Source organism: Choloepus didactylus, chromosome 8, assembly GCF_015220235.1.
Source record: "Choloepus didactylus isolate mChoDid1 chromosome 8, mChoDid1.pri, whole genome shotgun sequence".
Taxonomy (NCBI): Eukaryota; Metazoa; Chordata; class Mammalia; order Pilosa; family Megalonychidae; genus Choloepus; species Choloepus didactylus.
Genome location: NC_051314.1, coordinates 96342074 through 96362364, shown reverse-complemented (window position 1 = coordinate 96362364; position 20291 = coordinate 96342074). Strand labels below are relative to the sequence as shown.

At 39.0% G+C, this 20291-nt stretch overlaps 1 protein-coding gene across 3 annotated transcripts in view; it reads left to right on the top strand.

The window, feature by feature from the left end:
* Nucleotides 1-12159: 12159 nt before the first annotated feature.
* CNTN1 (contactin 1) overlaps nt 12160-20291 on the top strand; it is a 391770-nt gene continuing 383638 nt past the window's right edge. For all 3 annotated transcript variants that reach the window (XM_037847170.1, XM_037847168.1, XM_037847171.1), the window contains exon 1: nt 12160-12305. The gene's annotated coding sequence lies outside the window, so the exon portion shown is untranslated. The remainder of the gene's footprint in view (nt 12306-20291) is intronic.

Below are 20291 nucleotides of genomic sequence, written 5' to 3'. Positions count from 1 at the left end.
CGGACGCCATTGGCCATCCTCCAGTGAAGGTACCTGACTGTTGATGCATTACCTTGGACACTTTATGGCCTTAAGACTGCAACTGTGAAACCAAGTAAACCCCCTTTTATAAAAGCCAATCCATCTTTGGTGTTTTGCATTCCAGCAGCATTAGCAAACTAGAACAGATGGTAAAACTGATAGGAGAATTTCATAAATAATTGTTTCCAGATTTATTATATTAAGGTATGCCTTAAGGGGTCTTCTATTTAACTGTGTGTCAAGGGCATAGAGACCCAAGCTATCTTGCCAAATCTGTTAATAAAACAAAACTAGAAGAGAAGGTATAATGGAAATAGAATTAAGGTTCCAGAGGAAGTTAGCCATCAAAAGGCTGAAACTAACAATGTCAAATTTAAGGATTATTAAATATTTGCATTTAAATAAAAAAACAATTTTTAATTAAAAAATATACTACAGGGTGGATGCATCTGAATTCATAGTAGTGTGTATGAAAAAAACAAAAAGCCAGGGAGTTTTTATTGACTAGAGATTAATAAACATACAATAAAAGAACATTTCAAAGAGACCATAACAAGGGAGTAAGAAAAAGACAACTAACCTAACATAACTGCTTTACTTCCAGCCTGTTCCTACTTTACCCCAGGAAAGTTACCTAATATAGCAACATTTCTGTGAACTTGTTCCTACTCTATCCATCAGAAATTAACAGACCATAGTCATTCCTGGGCATCCCCAGAACGTTAAATAGCTTATCTGTTCTTCTTAGATTATTGTTCCCCCTTCCTTAATTGCTCTCTATTGCTAGTTCCCCTACATTCTACATTATAAACCATTTGTTTTACATTTTTCAAAGTTCGCATTAGTGGTAGCATATAATATTTCTCTTTTTGTGCCTGGCTTATTTCGCTCAGCATTATGTCTTCAAGGTTCATCCATGTTGTCATATGTTTCACAAGATCGTTCCTTCTTACTGCCGTGTAGTATTCCATCATGTGTATAGACCATTTCATTTCTTCCTGTCAAGTTTGTTTTTATGCGTATTTGTTTTGTTGGACCATTTCTATACTTAATTTTTGTATTTTTTATACTTTGTATTTTTAATATCTTCAAATTCTTTCTTCAAATTCCCTTCTGTTTTGTGTTTTTTATTTTTTCAGGAGAATTTTTCTCAACTGAAATATTTGAGCTACATTTTCTTTTTTCTTCTTTCAATAGCTTTGAATGCAATGTGGCTGATATTTTCCTATTCCTGAGCATCCAATGGTCAAGATTCCTGGCTTGAGAGCCATGTCTTCTTTTAGTTCATTGAAGTGTGATTTAGTTTGTGAATGCTATTGTTTCATTTGGTAATGGTAGAGGGTGATGGGTTGGTGTTGTTTTATTTTACTCTTATGTTTCTGCAAGATTGTTTACTCCTCTTGCATTATCTTTTTCCTTTTGTCACCACATCTCCCTAAAAGGCACCATTCCCTGCTCTACTTACCTCTTTCTCCCCCAGAAGCAATGCTTCTCTGAGGCTGCTACCTACATTTCTCACTTTCAAGTACATTTCCTGTGGCTGGTATTGTGAACTAACAAGCCACAGAACAATATTTGAGTTTTTGATGTTGAATCGTCTTTTTCTAGCTATTCCTGTACTTCTCATAGGTATTCTGTTCACCTTTTCTTAGTATCTCTTAAGCCTTCTCTCTCCTACCTTCCACACTGATGGGCATGTAGCAGCAATGGGAATTCTATTGGCATTTGCTGTTTATTTACTTACATATAACTGCAATTCTATGATACTATCTATCTTCTAATAATTGTGAAGATTTGGGTCATATATGGCTTATTTGCCTTCTTTCTTGCTCTTATAATTTTGGGGGATCAAGTATGTTGGGGATTGAATCAACCTCCCCACAAAAGCATGTTCATGTCCTAAACCTTGGTGCTATGGGTGTGAAGTCATTTGTAAATAGGACCTTTGAAACCATTATTAGTTTAAGTATGCCCAAACAAAATGAGGTTGGGCTTTCATCCAGCATGGCTGAGGTCCTTAAAAGCAAAAGAAATTGCACATGGAACAGGAATCCATGGGGAGGAGCTGGAAGCTTGAAGTCAAGGGAAACCAGAAGAGAAAGGAGATGACATCTCCCTGTGACAGGAAAGCAAAGAAACCAAAGAAATTTTGGCCAGGCACATTGCTACCAACCCTTTCTAGCCTCTGAAACTATAGACCAGTAAATTACCATTGATTAAGCCAACCCATTGTATGGTATTTGCAGTAGCAATCTGGAAACTAAGAATGTGTGAAAAGATTTGGATTCAGACAGGTACCATGTTCTCTATACATAAAAGTTTAACTAGATGAACTTTTAAAACTTAAAGTGTATTAGAAAACACATGGCATGGGCTCCCTATGCATTTTCCTAGCAAGATAAGTCTCTCAGTCTGCAGGGTTATATTCTTCTGGAAATATTGATTTCTCTATAGCAGGGCAATACAATTTTTATTGTCCTAGAAAATGTCTTTCTCTGAATAATTTATTATGTTTTAAGAAATGATTTTTTAATAAATATATGGGATGGTTAAGTTCATGTGTTACCTTGGCTAGATTATTATGTCCAGTTGTTTGGTCAGGAAAATACTGGCTTGATTGTTATTGTGAGGGTATTTCACAGATATAATTCATTAGTTGATTGTATCTATGGCTGATTACATTTACAATCAACAAAGGAGATTGCCTTTAAAATGAGAGAAGTCTCATCCAATCAATTAAGTCCAATAATGAAGGACTTAAAGGGAGAACTGATGGTTTCAGCAATCAGAAAGAATTTCTATCTCTACTTCAGCCAGCCAGTTTCTCCTGGGAAATTCATTGTCACCACAGAGTTCCCAAATTGTGGTCTGCTGTACAGATTTCGGACTTGCCAACTGCCATGGTCACATGAGCCAAATCTTATAATAAGTATCTTATATATATATTTATCTCCTGTCAGTTCCGTTTCTTTGCAGAACTCTGACTTATCAGTTTGGGGTACCAGAATATAGGGTGCTGCTATGACAAATACCAAAAAATGTGGAAATTGCTTAGTAGTTGAGTAATGGTTAGAAGCTGGAAGAATTGTGAGATGCTTGATTAGAAAAGTCTAGATTGCTTTAAAGAGAATACTTGTAGAAATATGGATATTTAAGTTACTTCCGATGAGGCCTTAGAAATGATGAATGGGTTATTAAAAACTGGAAGAAAGGTGGTCCTTGTTTTAAAGTGGCAGAGCACTTAGCAAAATTGTGTTCTGATGTCAGATGGAAGGCAGAACTTGAAAACAATGATCTTGATATATTTGGCTGAGGAGATTTTCAAATTAAGTGTGGAAGGTACAGCCTGGATTCTCCTTGCAGCTATAGTAAAATGAAAAAGGAAAGGGATAAGCTGAGAATTAAACTCTTAAGCACAAAGGAACCAGAAATTTATGATTTTGAAAAAATCAGCCTATCAAGGTAGCATCAATTGAGAATAGGGCCAGAAGTGGCTCTAACAGGGACCAACCTGAGTTTTCAGGAAATGAGTCCCCAGAGGACATGGCTCTGTGAGAGGGTTTAACTCCTTGCTAAAGAGGGTGTTGCTGAGCATGAAGCCAGTGAGGCATTTCAGAGGAAGTCAGGATTGGAAATGCAGTTATCCAGGAAGGATCTGTGGAAAGTTTACCGCTCTTGGAACTACATGCAAAACCAAAAGTTTTTTGCAAAAGTTGTATGAACAGAAGCAATGCCTGAAAGGGACAGAGAAGGGACAAATCAAAGGAAGAATGAAACCAAAGGCAGACCATGGAAACTGGAAATCTGGAAGAGAGATCTCCCGGGACCAAGAGAGCTGGCCCACCCACGCTTGTGGAAAGGGTAGGTCAGCCCCTGCACTTAGAGGACAGGCCTTGTGCTCCTTTGGTAAGGGGGAGTGCTGCCACCCCAATGCTCGGAGATGTACACTGGTCTTTGCTGAGAGCCTAGCTGCTGTGCAGGTGTATGGAGGGGGTAGGCCTGCGACTCCATCAGGCTCAGAGGACAAACGATCAAGTCACAGGTGGTTCTCAGGCCTTGAGATCTAATGGAGTTTGCCCTGCTAGGTTTCAGACTTGTTTGGTACCATGACCCCCTTTTTCCTTCCAATTTCTCCCTTTGGGAATGGGAATGTTTATCCTATGCCTGTCCCACCATTGTATATTGGAAGCAGATAACTTGTTTTCTAGGTTTCACAGGTGCATCAGAGGGATTTTGCCCCAAGACAGACCAAACCCATAATTGATTTTGATGAGACTTTTGTTCTTTTTGTTTTTAAGACTTTGTTCTTAACATTGTTACTGAAATGACTTAAGACTTTTGGGATGTTGTAATGGAATGAATATGTTTTGTATGTAGGAAGAACATGCCTTTCTGTGGTCCAGAGGGCAGACTATTGGGAACTGAATCATGTCTCCTACAAAAGGTATGTTCAGGATCCAAACCCTAGTCCCAGCATGAACCCATTTGTAAATACTACCTTTAGAGATGTTATTAGTTAAGTTGTGCCCAACTGAATGAGAGTGGCCATTAATCCACTATGACTGAAGTCCTTATAAGCCGAGAAAATTGTGCATGGAAAGGAATCCATGGATAGCAGCCAGAAGCTGGAAGTCAACAGAACCCAGAAGAGAAAGGAGAAGACACCACATGTGCATTGTCATGTGGTGGAAAAGCCAAGGAACCCCAAAGATTGCTGGCCAGAAGCTACAAACCATGGGAGGAAGCAAGCTTTCAGCCTCTGAATTCATGAACCAGTAAATTCATGTTTTTAAGCCAACCCATTGTATAGTATTTGTTTTAGCAGCTGGGAAACTAACATAAAACATAACAGAAATAAGTTAGAGTTAGTATCTTCTGGACTCAACCTTATAATTCTGCTGTTTAATTTGGTCAGTTTATGGTTTAACTGAGTAGCTTTCTGGCTCTTACTCTCATTTCTTTGGTAAAGAGCATCTGCTTAGTCTAACTTTAGTGAAATTTAATATGACCAATGGTGTTAAAGTTTGGGTATACTACAACAATATATGAGGATAATTCAATTATTTGAAGGAATTTGTAAGTGACCACCTTTGTCAGTTTGGATCTCTTATATACCCCATAAAAGGCCTTGTTCTTTTAATCCAATCTTGTTGTGGCCGACCTGTTTTGGGTGGGATCCTTTGATTAGGTTGTCTCCATGGAGATGTGACCCTGCTCATTCAAGATGGGTCTTAATTAGTTTACTGTATCCTTAAGAGAGCTCAGGGAGAGAGAGAAAACCCAGAGCTGACACAGACCCAGATGGTTGGAAATGCAGACAGAAAGATGTTTGGAGATGCTAAGCTAATAGATGAAGCCCAGAGTTTACTCCAGAGAAGATAAGTAAGAACTCAGAGAAGCTTTGTGAGAAAATGCCCAGAGATATTTTGGAGACAGCCATTGAAACTGGGACCAGGAAGGACCCAAAGGGAAGCCAAGAGATGAAATCCAGAGTTTGTCCCAGAGAATTTAAGAGAGGACCCACAGAAGTTCAGAGAGAGAAAGCCACTGGAATCAGAAGCTGAAAGCAATGCAACCCAAGAGCAAAGGAACAGCAGACACCAGTCATGTGCCTTCCCAGCTGAAAGAGATGTTCTGGATGCCATCGGCCTTTCTTCAGTGAAGGTATCCTCTTGTTGATACCTTATTTTGGACACTTTTATGGCCTTAAGACTATAAATTTGTGAACTAATAAACCTCTGTTGTAAAAGCCGATCCATTTCTGGTATTTTGCATTCTGGCAGCTTTAGCAAACTGTAACACCACTATTGGTAAGTATACTACAAGTTTGTTTAATTATAAGAGTGTCAGCAAGCTTTGCTTAGACAGACAGTCTGTATAATTGAGTGCTAAATTTCCTGAGCTCACCAACTCCTTATGAAGCAAAACCAAGCAGCTTGCTCTGGAGATTGCCGACGGACAGCTCTACAGGACAGTTCCTCCAGAGGGAGCTGTCAGTGTGTGACTGTGTGAGTGCTCACTAACAGTGTCATTGATGATTGTACTGTCTGCAGTGGATGTTTTCCACAAAAAAAAAAAAAAAAAAAAAGAAGAAGAAGAAGAAGAAAGAAAGAAAAGAAAAGTAGCTCCATGTCATAATTGTAATTTATTTATTCTAAAATATTTGTTGAGTGCTTACCATGTGCCACGTGCTATTCTACGCACTGGGGACACTGGGAGACAACAGCGAATAAGATGGACAAGATCCTTCTCCTCATGGAGCATACATTCTAGTATGGAAAGAAACATGATATACAAATAAATACAAAATAATATGTCATTAGGTAAAGTGTTATGAAGCGAAATCAACACAGTGTGATGTGATAGATGATGGCTAAATTAGGGGATATACTTCAGCAGTGTTGCCACAAAGTCTTCTCTGAGAGACAACATTTAAGATTAGACTTGAAAAATCATAAATGGTCTATCTGTGAAGAACCGCAAGAGCCTTGTAGAAAAAAGGAACAACAACTGGGGTTAGCACATTTGAGGAACAGAAAGAAGTCCAGTGTGGCTGGAAGATAGTACACAAATAGCTGAATGGTTAGAGATGAGGTTGGAAAGATAGAGAGGTTTCAGATCATACATAATAGAAAAGAGTTGGACATTCAAATTTCACTCTGACTGTTGTGAGGAAAACAAATAGGGAGGCATGAGTGGAAGGAGGGAGACAAATTAGCAGGTTATTACACTAGGCTTAGAAAAATATAATGCTAACTTTAGATTGGCAGCAATGGTGATACATTAGAATATAATCTAAAGGAAGGGTTGATAGGAATTAATGGGCTAGACAGGTGAGTGAGAGAAAGAGAAGAATCAAGGGTGACTTGTAGATTGTGGACATGAGTAACTAATTGAACACTGGAGAAAATCCAAACAAATTGCACTGAAAGTTGCAGCATTTGTTGCTGATATACTTCTGTGTGGTCTTGAAAGGAGGGAGGAGGAATGAAAAAGAGTTTAAAATGGACCTTGTAGGAAGTTGCCATTATTTTTGTTGTTGCACCTAGTCAAAAAGTCAACTCGCGTGACGTTGATGGGCAACTGCACAGGAGAAGGCTTTCAAAGTGAGAAGGTATCCCAGGGTGGAGTAATCCTATCTCAAAGCCCAGTATCTCCCCAAGAATTCTGTTGTCCTCTCCCACAATCTTTTCCAAAGAATTGTTGTATACATGGAAAACTTCAGTCTTTTGTGCCATGTTCAAGCCTAAAGATCAAAGAAATCACCACAGTCTCTTTTTCCTTTTGCCACTGCCTTGTCTGGATGGATTTATAATTTTCACTTCTTTTATTTGCAAATTTCCTATTCCTGATAATTAACATTTAAGTTAACACCTCATTAAGATAAAAAGAGATGCTCTTTCTGTGGTGAGTAGCTGTTTACATGGTTTTCTGAATCCAGGACTCTCCTTTTCTGGATCTCTCCTGGGATTGCCCTGCCTCACTTTCTTTCTTCCGTGATCACCCAGAAGTCTGTCGTCTGGTTCCTCAAGCCAAGAAGATGGTGCTGTGCATGTTTTAGCCATCCTGTGTTTAGCCTTCTGAGGCATGTCCTCAAGATCAAAAGCTGTTTGAAAATGGGTAACTCATCTCCTGCCATTTCCTTTTTCCAAAAAGAGAAACTTCGGTTTCAGTTTGCTTTTGGTTGTTCTCCATTGCCCTCAAGTAGGTTTGTTTTTTTTTTTCCTTTTTTCTCCACAGTTTACAGTTGGTAACTGTAGGGTGGATGATCCAACAGTAGCTATTCCTCTGCTACTGGAAGCCCACCTCCATAATTTTTAAGAGTATATGGGACATTTACCAAAAATGCAAATTTGTGGTCATAAAGAGAGACCCAGCAAATAACAAGGGGTTGAAATCCTTTAGAATATGTTTTCTGACAAAATCTGCCCTTCTGGCATACAGCAGTCACTAACAAAACAAAAGGAATTCTAATCTTCTTAATCCCTATAAAGATTCTAACGGCTCTGGCGAGTAGTAAGCTGCAGCTGTTGACTATATATATTTCTGGTATTTAGTATTTGAAAACTATCTATCTTACCAGCCTCGTGTTCCTGCCAGTGGTGCTGACACTGTGTTCGTGTGTGTGTGTGTGTGTGTGTGTGTGTGTGTGTGTGTGTGTGTGTGTGTGTGTGTGTGTGTGTGTGTGTGTGTGTGTGTGTGTGTGTGTGTGTGTGTGTGTGTGTGTGTGTCTTTCTGCCTGCAATCCCAATTGGCTATATAAAAGCTAGGTCAGTGGGCTGATGTGATCTGATCTTCTTCGAGATGCTGCAGGCTGGGTTTAGCATGACTCTTCAAACCTGTGGGAAGAGCCTCTCTGCTGTAAGTGCAGCCAGCTTGAAATCTTGATTGCAACAGCCCCCTTCTCCTCCTGTCTTTGCTGCATCAAGCTATGTTAGGACTCATTCTCCTGGGAGGCTTCGAAATGAGGAAATGGTGGGTGGAGCAGGGGAGAACGAAAGGGAATCCATGCTGTGGAAAGCTGTACTGTTACTGTAGTTTCCTTTTCTCTCACTGAGATTTAATCACTGGTTGGAGGAAATTGGAACGTTTGAAGAATGGAAGCCAATGCAGGGTGGAAGGGGGAGGGGATGACAGGAGAATTCAGTAATAGGGCTGAGGGAAGTTTAGCAATGTAATGCCCAGTAAACTGCACTGTGAAACTCTATGAGTGATTGGGGAGTTAGGACTATCCAGAGAACAAGGCAAAATTTTTCTGCTGTTTCTTTTGAAGATCACCAGATAACAGGATTTCAGACTCATGCTTCTGCAATTCCCTTCTTCTTCACTTTATGGACAATACACGTCAGAGGCAATCTGCCTGGCTGGCCATCCATTTCCCTGTCAGTCTTTTTCAAATCTCAACACCAGCCCTGATCACTTTGGCTCCCATCTTATGAGGCAGACCCCAAACTTACAAGCAAACTGAGCCTTTCTCACCTGCTGATCATTCTTTGCTTAAATTCTAGTTGAAGTATGCTTTTATACATTCTTAAAGATGCTGGAAGAGGAGTAAACCAACTGATTCCAGAAAACTTCAAAAGGGAGGGAAAAGGGCATGGACTCTCTTGGAAGAGATTCCAGGAAAAGTTATTGTTCATTGTGGTAGAAAGAGCAATGAATGAGTAGTCCTGAGACCTGGGATCTCAACTCAGCTTTGCTCCTAGCTAGCTAAATGACCTTGGGAAAATGACAACTTCTGATTCCTTCATTCACAGAATGAGTAGCTGAATTTGATTTCTAACTTCTTCAGACTTTCACATTCTATAAGTTGTATGTCAATCAACAGATACTTGTATTGCATATCTCGTATATACTAAGCATTGTATAAACACCTATAGTTTTACTCCTTTTGTTTGAAAAGAAACACATTTTCTTTCTATTTCAGTTTCCTAGTTGCGAAGTGGGGCTAGTAATGATTCTCCTGCCAACTTGAGAACAAAGAAAGAGACTGTATCAGAAAATGTGTTGGAAAATGTAAAATGCTCCACAGCAGAAAGATACTTCATAAATATGAATATATGTGCTTCAGAGAACATATGTTCTCTGGGATAATAACCAATAACTTGGAGACAGTCTGTTATACCTCAAAATATATGAGGTGCTTGATAATTGGATAGAAATTATCCTAATACTGTTCCCAAGTTGTGAGTGTGCTCATAAAACTTACGCAGGTGCACATCCACACTACTGCTAATTGTATCAGGGAATAAACAAAGTAACACTGAAGAATAAAGAGTGTGCTTCATGGGAACTTGCCCATCTTATACATCCCTATATTTCTAATAACACTTGTTGTATGAGTGACTGAATTAAGGAATGAAAGAATGTGGATAGTGGAGGTTTTTTGAGTACCCTTTTCACTTCCAATTTCAACTTCTGTGCTAATCTCAATATTCAGCTTCTTTCCTTTATGCTTAGCTTTTTCCCTAGTACCTAAACCCAAAGGAGGATGTGCCAGAGTTCATTGTGACTCAAAATAATGTACACTTAGGAATCAAAAGATGTTAGTGTTGAAAATACACATTTCCTACAACAATATTTTACTATCTTAATTGCTTCCTGAGCCCTCTTTAATAATTTTCAGTAAATTATTCATGTTTAGTTCCCTAGCAGCCAACACGGCTTGGCACAGAATAAGTGTTCAGTAAATGCGCTAAGTAATGAATGATTGTCCAATTAGATGGAACAGTTATTGGAGATGCCTGGGGTGGAGGTGCAAGACTAAAGGGAGTATTATGTGGAATCATGACTGAGGGGGTTTTGAAACTTACCATTACATTTTTAGTTTTTCTCATTCAGTGTTAAGAGTGTTCTCATCATGTGAATCACATTTGTTGCTCACTGTAAATGATCTCTAGGGTCCCTTCCCACTTTTAAATACCATAATTTGCCTGCTCCAATTTTGTGAATAGAAAGTTTTATGAAAAGCTTAGGCTGGTAGTAATAGCAGCTGTAGACACTAACCTAAGTCTACACTTATTAGCATTTTTAGTACATTTAGTTATGTACCCCAATTTAGACATGATCTTAATCTTAATCCACATCTGTTGAAGATGTTATTTTAAATTAAAGTGCGGCCCAACTGAATGAGATTGGATCTTAATCCAGATTATTGGAGGCCTTACAAAGAGAAAGAAACCAGAAGCAGAGTCAGAGAAAGCCACAGGGAGGAGCTGGAAGTTGGGAGTCAGTGGGAACCTGGAAGAGAAAGGAGAGGACATGTTCATGTAATGAGAAAGCCAACAAACCCCAAGAATCGCCAGCAAGCTGCACCAGAACATAGTCTTTGGATAAAAAGCAAGCCTTTTAGCCTCCAAAACTACGACAATAAATTCTCATTGTTTAATCCAACCCATTATGTGGTATTTGTCATAGCAACCTGGGAAACTAAGACAGCATTTAATAACAATTTCACCTCCACCAGTTGTCCAGTGTCACAGCTCTGTCCTAAACTCTTTGAGAACAGGAGCTATCTTAGCTCCAGTGCTAGTTACTATGACTCTTACTTTAGGGGAACAAAGAACTTGGCTATTTGCATGAAAGAAAGCAGTCATTGAAGAAGGTTGTTTTCTCAAATGGTACTATAATAAGATGCCCCTTGACTTTTGCTTGTGGTTGTTCTATCTTTTTTTTTCTGCATTTAAGATGTCCCTTGGGGTCCATTGTTCCCTGATTCCACCTGGATAAATGTCAGAGATGGCAGATGGGCACAAAGTGTTTTGTCCTAATTCCCCTTCACCTAAAAGGTGGGCTTGGGGTTTCCTAGGTTTTGGTTAGATTATCCATTTTTTTTTTTTTTTTTTTTTTTTGTAGCACAAAAGAAATGATGGGCTAATGCCAGTAGAAAAGCAGCAGAATGATCGTAAGTCAGTCAGGTGGCAATTAGTTTTACTTTTGCCACTAACAGAATTGCCCAAGCAAATCCTATATACAGTTTGCCTTAATTTCCTCCCTATACTGTTTCTTCAGAGGCTATTATGCGGCACTTTCTCATTTAAGACACACTTCCAATCAGGGATATTCCAACAGAATAAGCAGTTCAGCCTTTCTCCACATGAAAACTGCCATGCTACATTTAGGCAAAAATGGAAACTTATAACAAACCAAAAAAAAGTCACCTTCCCCCCTCCTCCCATTGTGATTTTCTCTTGTGACGTAAGTGTATGTATTTTTCTATTTTGCTTATTTTACTTCATTTTTAACCGAATTTTATGCTTCTGTGTCGAGAATTAGTGCCCCTGATATCTTCCCCAGTTAAATCTCCCAGAGCAGATGGTCTCTTCAGGGAAGCTTGGGAAAGTGCTGGGTGTCTGCTTATGTCTGGTCCCGCCTTCTCTCTCTTGGGGCCTGGCATGACAAGTCATCAACCAGTTTCCCTCCTCTAGGGGTCCCTGACCCAGTAGCAGCAGGTTTTGGTCCCAGGGATTGCAGATACCCTTTGCAGTTGGGTATTTAGCAGCTACCCTAGTCCACTGCAACCCTGGTCCCGAATGAGCGTGACATCCCTCTTGTCCAATCAGAGACGAAGGTTTTTCTCCGGTTCCCGCCCCACTTTCCCCTCGGCTCCAATAAGCGCTCTAAAAGACCCGGCTTCTGCTGTCAAGTAGCTAGGGTGGGCTCTGCTGAGGCTAGGAGGGGCGCCGGGTGGGGAGATGCGCTCCCAGGTGTTTGCAGCGGAAGTGGGAAACCTGTAGGTTATGGTCCAGCTGTGCCGCGCCGAGGCGAGCAGGAGCAGGGAACAGGTAAGAGGCAAGACTTTTCCTTCTTTGCAGATAGAATAACGAATGCGTATTTTCATGCTACTGTTGGCCTCTCCCCTTCCCCCCGTCCTGCCCCGCCCTCATCACCCCCAAATCTCATGTGTTCGCTGCAGCTTTCCTCGTGAAGAACGTTAGGAAGGACTGGGGTGGAGGTTGTCCGGGTGCTGGGAAGGGAGAATGCGGGATGCTGGAGCCCGGGGATGACGGGCAGGGGAGGGCGTCACTGCCTTAGGAGAGAGGACCAAGACCCAAATCTCTATCTCGTCAACTTTACTCTCCGAGGCAGCAGCCGTCACCATCGAGGACTCGCCCGAGGGATGCTATGTCGACCCGGCAGGGGAGGGGCTGGGGGAAGCAGACGTGCCAGCAGCCAGGAACCCGAAGGTCTCCGTAAATGGAGAAGAGCTGCTCCTCCCGACGCCTGTCCGCGGCTACTCGTTTTTCTTTCGCCCCTGCTCTCTCCCCTCCCTTGGGTCTAGACTCTAGTTGTTTCCGTGGGGGGAAAAAAATTGGGAACGATTGTGGTGAAGGGAAAAAGGGACTCGTTTCCTGGGCTCTCTGTTAAGAACTAGCTCCCTTTGGGGATGGGAGGTGGGGGAAAATCCCTGCAACTCAAAAGGCATTTTCCTATCACTTACATCTCCTTTGAGAAGACGCGAGTCCTAGCCTGGGGTTGTGTATTGGACACCACCTTTTCACCTGGTTACTAAGAGGTGGGTTTGGCCTCAAGGATTCCCAGAGAGCCAAGTAATCATGCCCGGATGGGCTCAGAGTGGCTGCAGGGCCTCCCCTGGTGACCGCATTTGGGTAGTAGGTGTTGGCCCAGTGCCGGTTCCTGTTGGAGGCAGATTGCTGGAGGCAGTAGGCAGAAGAATTGCAGAGAAATCATATACTGCATCACTCTTGGGGACTGATGACACCCTGCTTTGAAAATTCCAGAAAAACTGGGGTCGTGGGAAGGAGGGAGGGGAGAGAGCTGCAGTCTTCTCCCATTTATTCACCCCAAATCCATCATGGGCATTTGTATGTGTGCTTGTGTGTGCACATCTCCAAGGTGGAGCTATATATAGCTCCTGCACACCCAGCCCGGTTTCCCTGCTGCTGAGCCTGCTGCCTTGGCCTTCTGAAGCAATCTGGAAACACTGTGTGGGAGGGGCAAAAGGGAAGCAAATTCTCCATTGGGGGAAAAGCCAGAGAAGATGTACCCAAACTGATGAAACCTTGCGAGAAATAAGATGTTTCTGTGGTACACATAAACATCAGTATTTTCAGATATTACTTTGAATTCATTCTTTTAGTGCTATCTGATCTTCATTCATTTCCTTCTGTTTTTCAATTTCACAGTGTATGTATGAACCCTACTAGCCTGAAGTGTAACACACATATCAAATATACATGATCATATTTGGGATATTTTATTAAATTCATCAGGACATTAATGCTTTGCTTATGCTTGTACCTTGGTTATTTGGTAGTAAATGTATTTGGGTGATAACGTATAGCTAGCAGCATTTGGGAATCTGGAGGAAAGGGATCCACCCATTTTACTGTATATGTAGCTAGGGGACTATTAGAAACTTTAAGGGTAGTTTTGATATATTTCTTTGCAAAATTTTTGCTTGTGGACCTGACACTTAAACTCATGCTGCTGTGTCATATATCTATTTGCACTATGTGGAATTGCATTTATAGATGTCTGTGCATTTATTTTCCTCATTGCCTGGAATTATTTACTTCGGATAATAATCTTTCCATTTTCACAGATGAGAAAATTAAGATTCAGAGGAAACAAGTGACTTGCTTAATGTCTTCCAAAAATCCACTATTCCAACAACCTTCTGTACATTTATCTTTCATTTCAGTGTTCCCTTAAATGGAATACTTCTCACCTTCCCACTATTTTTGGTCCTGATGACAACATTCAGTCAATACTGATAGAGATAACAACATGGGCCGCTTTTATTCAGTTCTAGTCTTACATGTATCCCTAGACAATTTAGTTCTGAGCTTTGAGAATACATTCCAAGCTTGCTATTGGAATTAGTGACTTGATCTACCAGGCTATCCACCATAGGCAATGGGAGCTGGCCTTTAATTTTGGCTCCGCAACTTCCTGATGTGTGATTTGTGGCAAGTTACTTAACCTTTTAGCATCTCAGTTTCCTCATCTTTAAAAATAGAATAATAGCACTGAACTTTCAGTGTTGTTGCAAGGGTTAATTAAGAAAATGTATGCATAGTTCCTAGCATGGGGTGGGCACATGGTGGGTTGACTATAAATAGGGCTGTTATTAATGATAATAATGCATGGGCACCTACCCACTTAATACTGTCTTAAAATGCATGGTTTGCTTGGTAAAAGGCTTTTTAATGATTGTTACTCAGAGTGATTGCTCCTCTCTGGTAATCTCTTTTAGGAAACTTTCATTTGGAAACCTAATCACACAGTCTTGTTTTGTTGCTTAACCCTTATTTGAGTATCTGATTTGTCTTCTAATTAGATGGGGAGTGCTTTGCAGAAAAAGACCATGAGCTATATTTTTTTGTATACTCCACCATACTGAACTCAACACAAAGTATGCTCAATGATACTGTTGAGAAAGTATCATCATAAGTAATTATTTGGATGGATCCAACAATGACTTGGGGATTATCTGTTTCTTGATAGAAGGTTATGCTTTGGGAACTACTTTTGGAAACTTCCTTTGGCTCCATTGTCCTCTTTTTGAGGAATAATGAATGACAGGAGGTGTTTCTATATCTTCCCATAGAATGATTCAGTTTTCCAATAGGAATTCTGACCGTGGACAAGTTATTTTACTATTTTCACACCTTATGCCCATTGAGACCAATTGGAGACCAAGTTGAATGATGGACAATTTATATTTCTGTATACAAAATATACCGTGTAATTGCCTTATTAGAAAAAGAAATCAACAAAGGGTCCCATTTCCATCCATGTCTACATGCAAATTGGCTGTGGTGTACATTATATCAAAGCACCTATCTTCTCTAAGTCACTGGTATGCACCTCCTCTTCAAGTTCAATGTTTGTTTTCTTTTTATTGGTTTATTGATTATTTTCCCTTCCTGGCCTGCCATTTTCTATGTCATCTATCTTCTCTTTGAAAGTTTACTTCTTGATACCATGATGTTCTGATGTCTTAATTTTCCTTTTACTTTTTCTAACCCTCCTTGCTTTCTCTCCCTCTTATCTTCTCTTCCTGCTTCTAGCTTTCAAATGATCATCCAAATTGATGACAATTTATTTTATTGGAAATAAAACTCTCCTTTTGCATTTTCAGTCCTAATGTCTTCTCCATTAGTCATTCCAAAATATTCTTAGAGTGACTAAGAGCAAAGGCTTTGGAAGGAAGTCTATATATGTTAATATTTATATATCATTATGTAGGTAAGTGAGCATTCCAAGTCAGTTGGGGATTACAGTAGCACTTACTTCAGAGGAGTGTGTGTCTGTGGGTTTAGTATTAAATGAGATAATGCATGTAAAATATTTAACATAGGGTTTGGCCCATAGTAATTACTCATAAATAATAGCTGTTAGTAGTAGTAGTTCTGTTTATAGGAATGATAATATAAACAGTGAAAACTGTTTTTTATTTTCTCCCATTAAATTGGCATCTCCACTAAACTGGCTTTTAGAAACTGCTACTACATATCTCCTAGGCTTTCTGGCTTGTGATCAGTTTTTGTGAGTTTTTTTTTTTTTTTTTTAACCTTCCTTTCCTTTACCTCCAAGTGTCCACCATTTATTCAGCGACTAATTTGTTCACCCTTATTCTCAACTCTGATTTGCATCTTTCTCTGTTTTCTCCAGTACCAGCTTCATCTCTCATTGCATACCTGGATTAATGCTGTAGGCAATTTATCTGGTCTCCCAGTGCATAAGTCTTTCTGCTTTAATCTAAGATACCACATATTGTTAGTATTGGGATAGTGCATTTTCAGTTTCATTATTGCTTCAACTCTGCTTTGAAACTTTCACTATGTGTAAGAACAAATCTTGACGAGCACTGTCTTTGAAAGGAGAAATACCTGGGTTCAAAATCTGACAACAGGTTTTACCAGTTGGCATCCTTAGGAATCTGGTCAGGAGGAAGAGGAGGTATTATTTCAATATGATTGTATGAATGGCCTATTGTGTTAAATTGCACTAAATTATATCCATATAATATTACATTTAAAATAGCTTTTTATGATTATAAGGAAGTATAGGCTCATTAAATAAAAATTAGAAATATAAAAAAGAAAATTCCACCATGCAGAGAGATCCATTCTTACCCTTCCAGTTTTATTTCCATGAATACACATAGGTATTTTAAATTTTACAGATTTGGTATTACAGAGAGTATTGATTTTTGTATTGCACTTTTTTTAATCTAACATCATACCATGAGCATTTATTAATTTCATTTAATATTCTTCTTAACCATGTATATTTTGAGGGTTGTCAAATATATTATTGTATGGGGAGTTCCTTTTGATTATTTCTGGTTTATTTTTTTACAGTTTTGGCAGAGAACATAAATACACGTAATTTTTATGATACCTTTTTAGAAGTTACTAGGTCAAAAGTATAAATATAAATTCCTAACATTTTCTGCCAAATTGTCCCCCCAAAAGTTTGTGAACAAATTTGGCAATACTCTCATTAACACTAGTATTGGGGATAAAAAAAATTACATTTTGGTGTTAGAAATTGTATATCTGGTTATTATTAAGAGTTGTGTTTCCATGATTTTGGATGAGTTCAAGAAATGTTTTCATATTTATTGCCTCTTTGTGTTTCTTAGTTTGGTTAATTTGATTACTTCTCTTTTGGAGCGGTCATATTTTCTTCAGTTAATAAGAAATCTGTTGTATACTGCAAAAATTTTCCTCTTTGGTTTCTGCATTTTATTTTTTGTTTTTTGACATACAGAAATGTAAACTTTACTGTAGTTTAATCTAGAAATCTATTTTAGTATTTAGTATTTGTGGTACTATCTCATTGCTGTAATGCTCAGAGAGCTTTTCTGCCACTCGACAGAGAATCAAACATAAAAACGCACAAATGAGAGTACTACTGCTGAACTTTTCTCCTTTGAAGTGGGATTTGGCTTATATATATCATATGTATATCCCAGTGTGAAATGGATCCTGGGGACACGTAAAATACACTCTTAGTCTGTTAAGATCCTATTATTATTTATGCAGCTCTTCCATGAAGTGAGTAGTGCCTTAATTCTTTCTGAGCTATTATTGTCCATTTCAAAAGTGCCAGGGGGCAAAACATACTATGGAAGATACTAATGACCAGGTTACTCAGCCGGAGCAGGGCACATTGTTTGCACAATTATCTGAATGACTCAGGCACTAAATCTGCTTTTACCAGGATCATCCAGATGGTCCTTAAATCACTGGATAATTGCTCACCCCTGTACTTGATTTTGATGATGTAGACATGAGCGTATCATCACTTTTCCTGCACTGTTTTGTTACCAGACTTTAAATGCTTAGGGTTGGTTGCATTAGTTGGTTATTTATTTATTTTTTTTTTTTTAATGAGAGGCAGGGTTATCTAGTTCTTGGGAGCACAGGCTTTGGAGTTATGCAGAGCTTCGTATGCAAGCTTCACATGAAGCTGTGTGATTGGGGGAAGTTATTTAATCTCTCTAAGACTTTGTTTCCTTTGTAGAAAGTGGGATATTAATAGTGCCTACTTCAGATGCAGTAAGTTAATCTGACCCCTCTCTTGTAGTCTTGTTCCCCTTGATCCCATTCCCCATATCATAACCAAAATTATCTTTCTAAAATCAACCTCATCACATGCCTCCTCTGCTGAAAATCTTTTGATGGAGCCCCACTTCTTTCCCTGTAAGATACCCAAAGTCTTTTGCATTGCCTCTTAAGTCCTTTATCAGATGGTCTCTGTTTACTTCTCTAAATTCATCTTCTCATTACTCCAAACTCTTCCACCTCTAATCTCCCACAATGCCAGTAACACTGAACTGTTTACACTTCCCCAAATGCATCATCATTTCTCTCTTCTTCCTTCTACCTCCCATGCTTTGTTCTCTGCCAAAAATGACCTGCCTTCTTGTCTTCCCTGTAATTGACTTGCCTAACCACTTCAAGATTCAGGTTAGCTACCACAATCTCTAGGACGTCTTTCAAGTTTATTGGATAATGTTTTTTCAAAATAACCTCATATTTATTTTTTTAATCTTTTTTTAATAGTTAAATTTTATTGAGATATCTTTGCATGCCATGCAGTCATACAAAGCATACAATCAATTGTTCATGGTACCACCGTATATTTGTGCATTCATCACCAAAATTAATTTTTGAGCATTTTCATTACCACATACACAAAAGTAATAAGAATAAAAATTAAAGTGAAAAAGAACAATTGAAGTAAAAAATAACACTGGGTGCTTTTTGTTTTGCTCCTGTTTTTCTACTCATCCATCCATACATGGGCAAAGGGGAGTGTAATCCATATGGCTTTCCCAATCACATTGTCACCCCTCATAAGCTACATTTTTATACAATCGTCTTCAAGATTCAAGGGTTCTGGGTTGTAGTTTGATAGTTTCAGATATTTACTGCTAGCTATTCCAATTCTTTAGGACCTAAAAAGGGTTATCTATATTGTGCATAAGAGTGCCCACTAGAGTGACCTCTCAGCTCCTTTTGGAATCTCTCAGCCACTGAAACTTACTTCATTCCCTTTCACATCCCCTTTTTGGTCAAGATGTTCTCCATCCCATGATGCCAGGTCAAGATTCCTCCCTGGGAGTCATATTCCATGTTGCCAGGGGTATTTACACCCCTGGGTGTCAGATCCCACATGGGGGAGGGCAGTGATTTCACCTGCCAAGTTGGCTTAGCTAGAGACAGAGGGCCACATCTGAGCAACAAAGAGGCATTCAGGAGGAGGCTCTTAGGCACAATTATAGGCAGGCCTCGCCTGTCCTTTGCAGGAACAGTCTTCCCAAGAGCAAGTCCAGTGACTGAGGGCTCAGCCCATCAAACCACCAGTCCCCAATATTTCTCAAAATAACCTCATATTTCTTTTTAATAGCTGTGAGATCTTTAATGATGGCCCTCTTTTCATAGCTGTTAGTGGTTATTTGTACTGAAGGCTTATTAATCTTTCCATTTTTTTCAAAGAACTTACCTTTGGCTTTGTTGATCTTCATTGTATTATTTTAAGAGTGTAAATATAGTGAAAATAAATAAACTAAAATTTACTTTTTAATTTTTTTTATTACTGCCCAAAGAATACAGGCTTTAAAAACTCTAGAACATTTTAAAAGGGATAAATTAGGAAGTGAGAGAAACTGCTTAAAAATTCTCCCACAGTGCTGACCACTCTTGATATTTGGGGTACTTTTAAAAGATTTTTATGCATATGATATAGTTTAAAATATATTATACTTAATATTATCAAAATTACATCACACTATGTGTAATATTTTGTCACTTTTTTCCATTTAATATATCTTGTCCAACTTCTCATTTTCACACATGATAGTGCTATCACATTCTTTGTAGAGTTTGCATATAATCTGTTGCATGAAACATAATTATTTATGTCCCTTTGTTGAATATTTGGGCTGTTTCCTGTGTTTTGAATAAATAATGATACAGTGAATATTTACACACATTGTTGCACATTTCTGGGAATGTTTCTCCAAGACATATATCCAGAGTGGAATTGTTAGAAAAGAGGTGCTTTTACAGATTATAGATATTTATGAATTGCCTTCCAACAAGATTGTAGAAGTTTATAATCCTAGCAACTTGAATAAGAAGGTTTGTTTTTATATATCCTCACAAGTATTGAGTATTATCAAACTTTCAAATATTTCTGAAAGCAGTAAATTAATCTGAAGTTTTCATGTTCCCAAATCAAACTATCACTGAAGAGATAATAAAAATGAAACTAATTGTGCACTGATG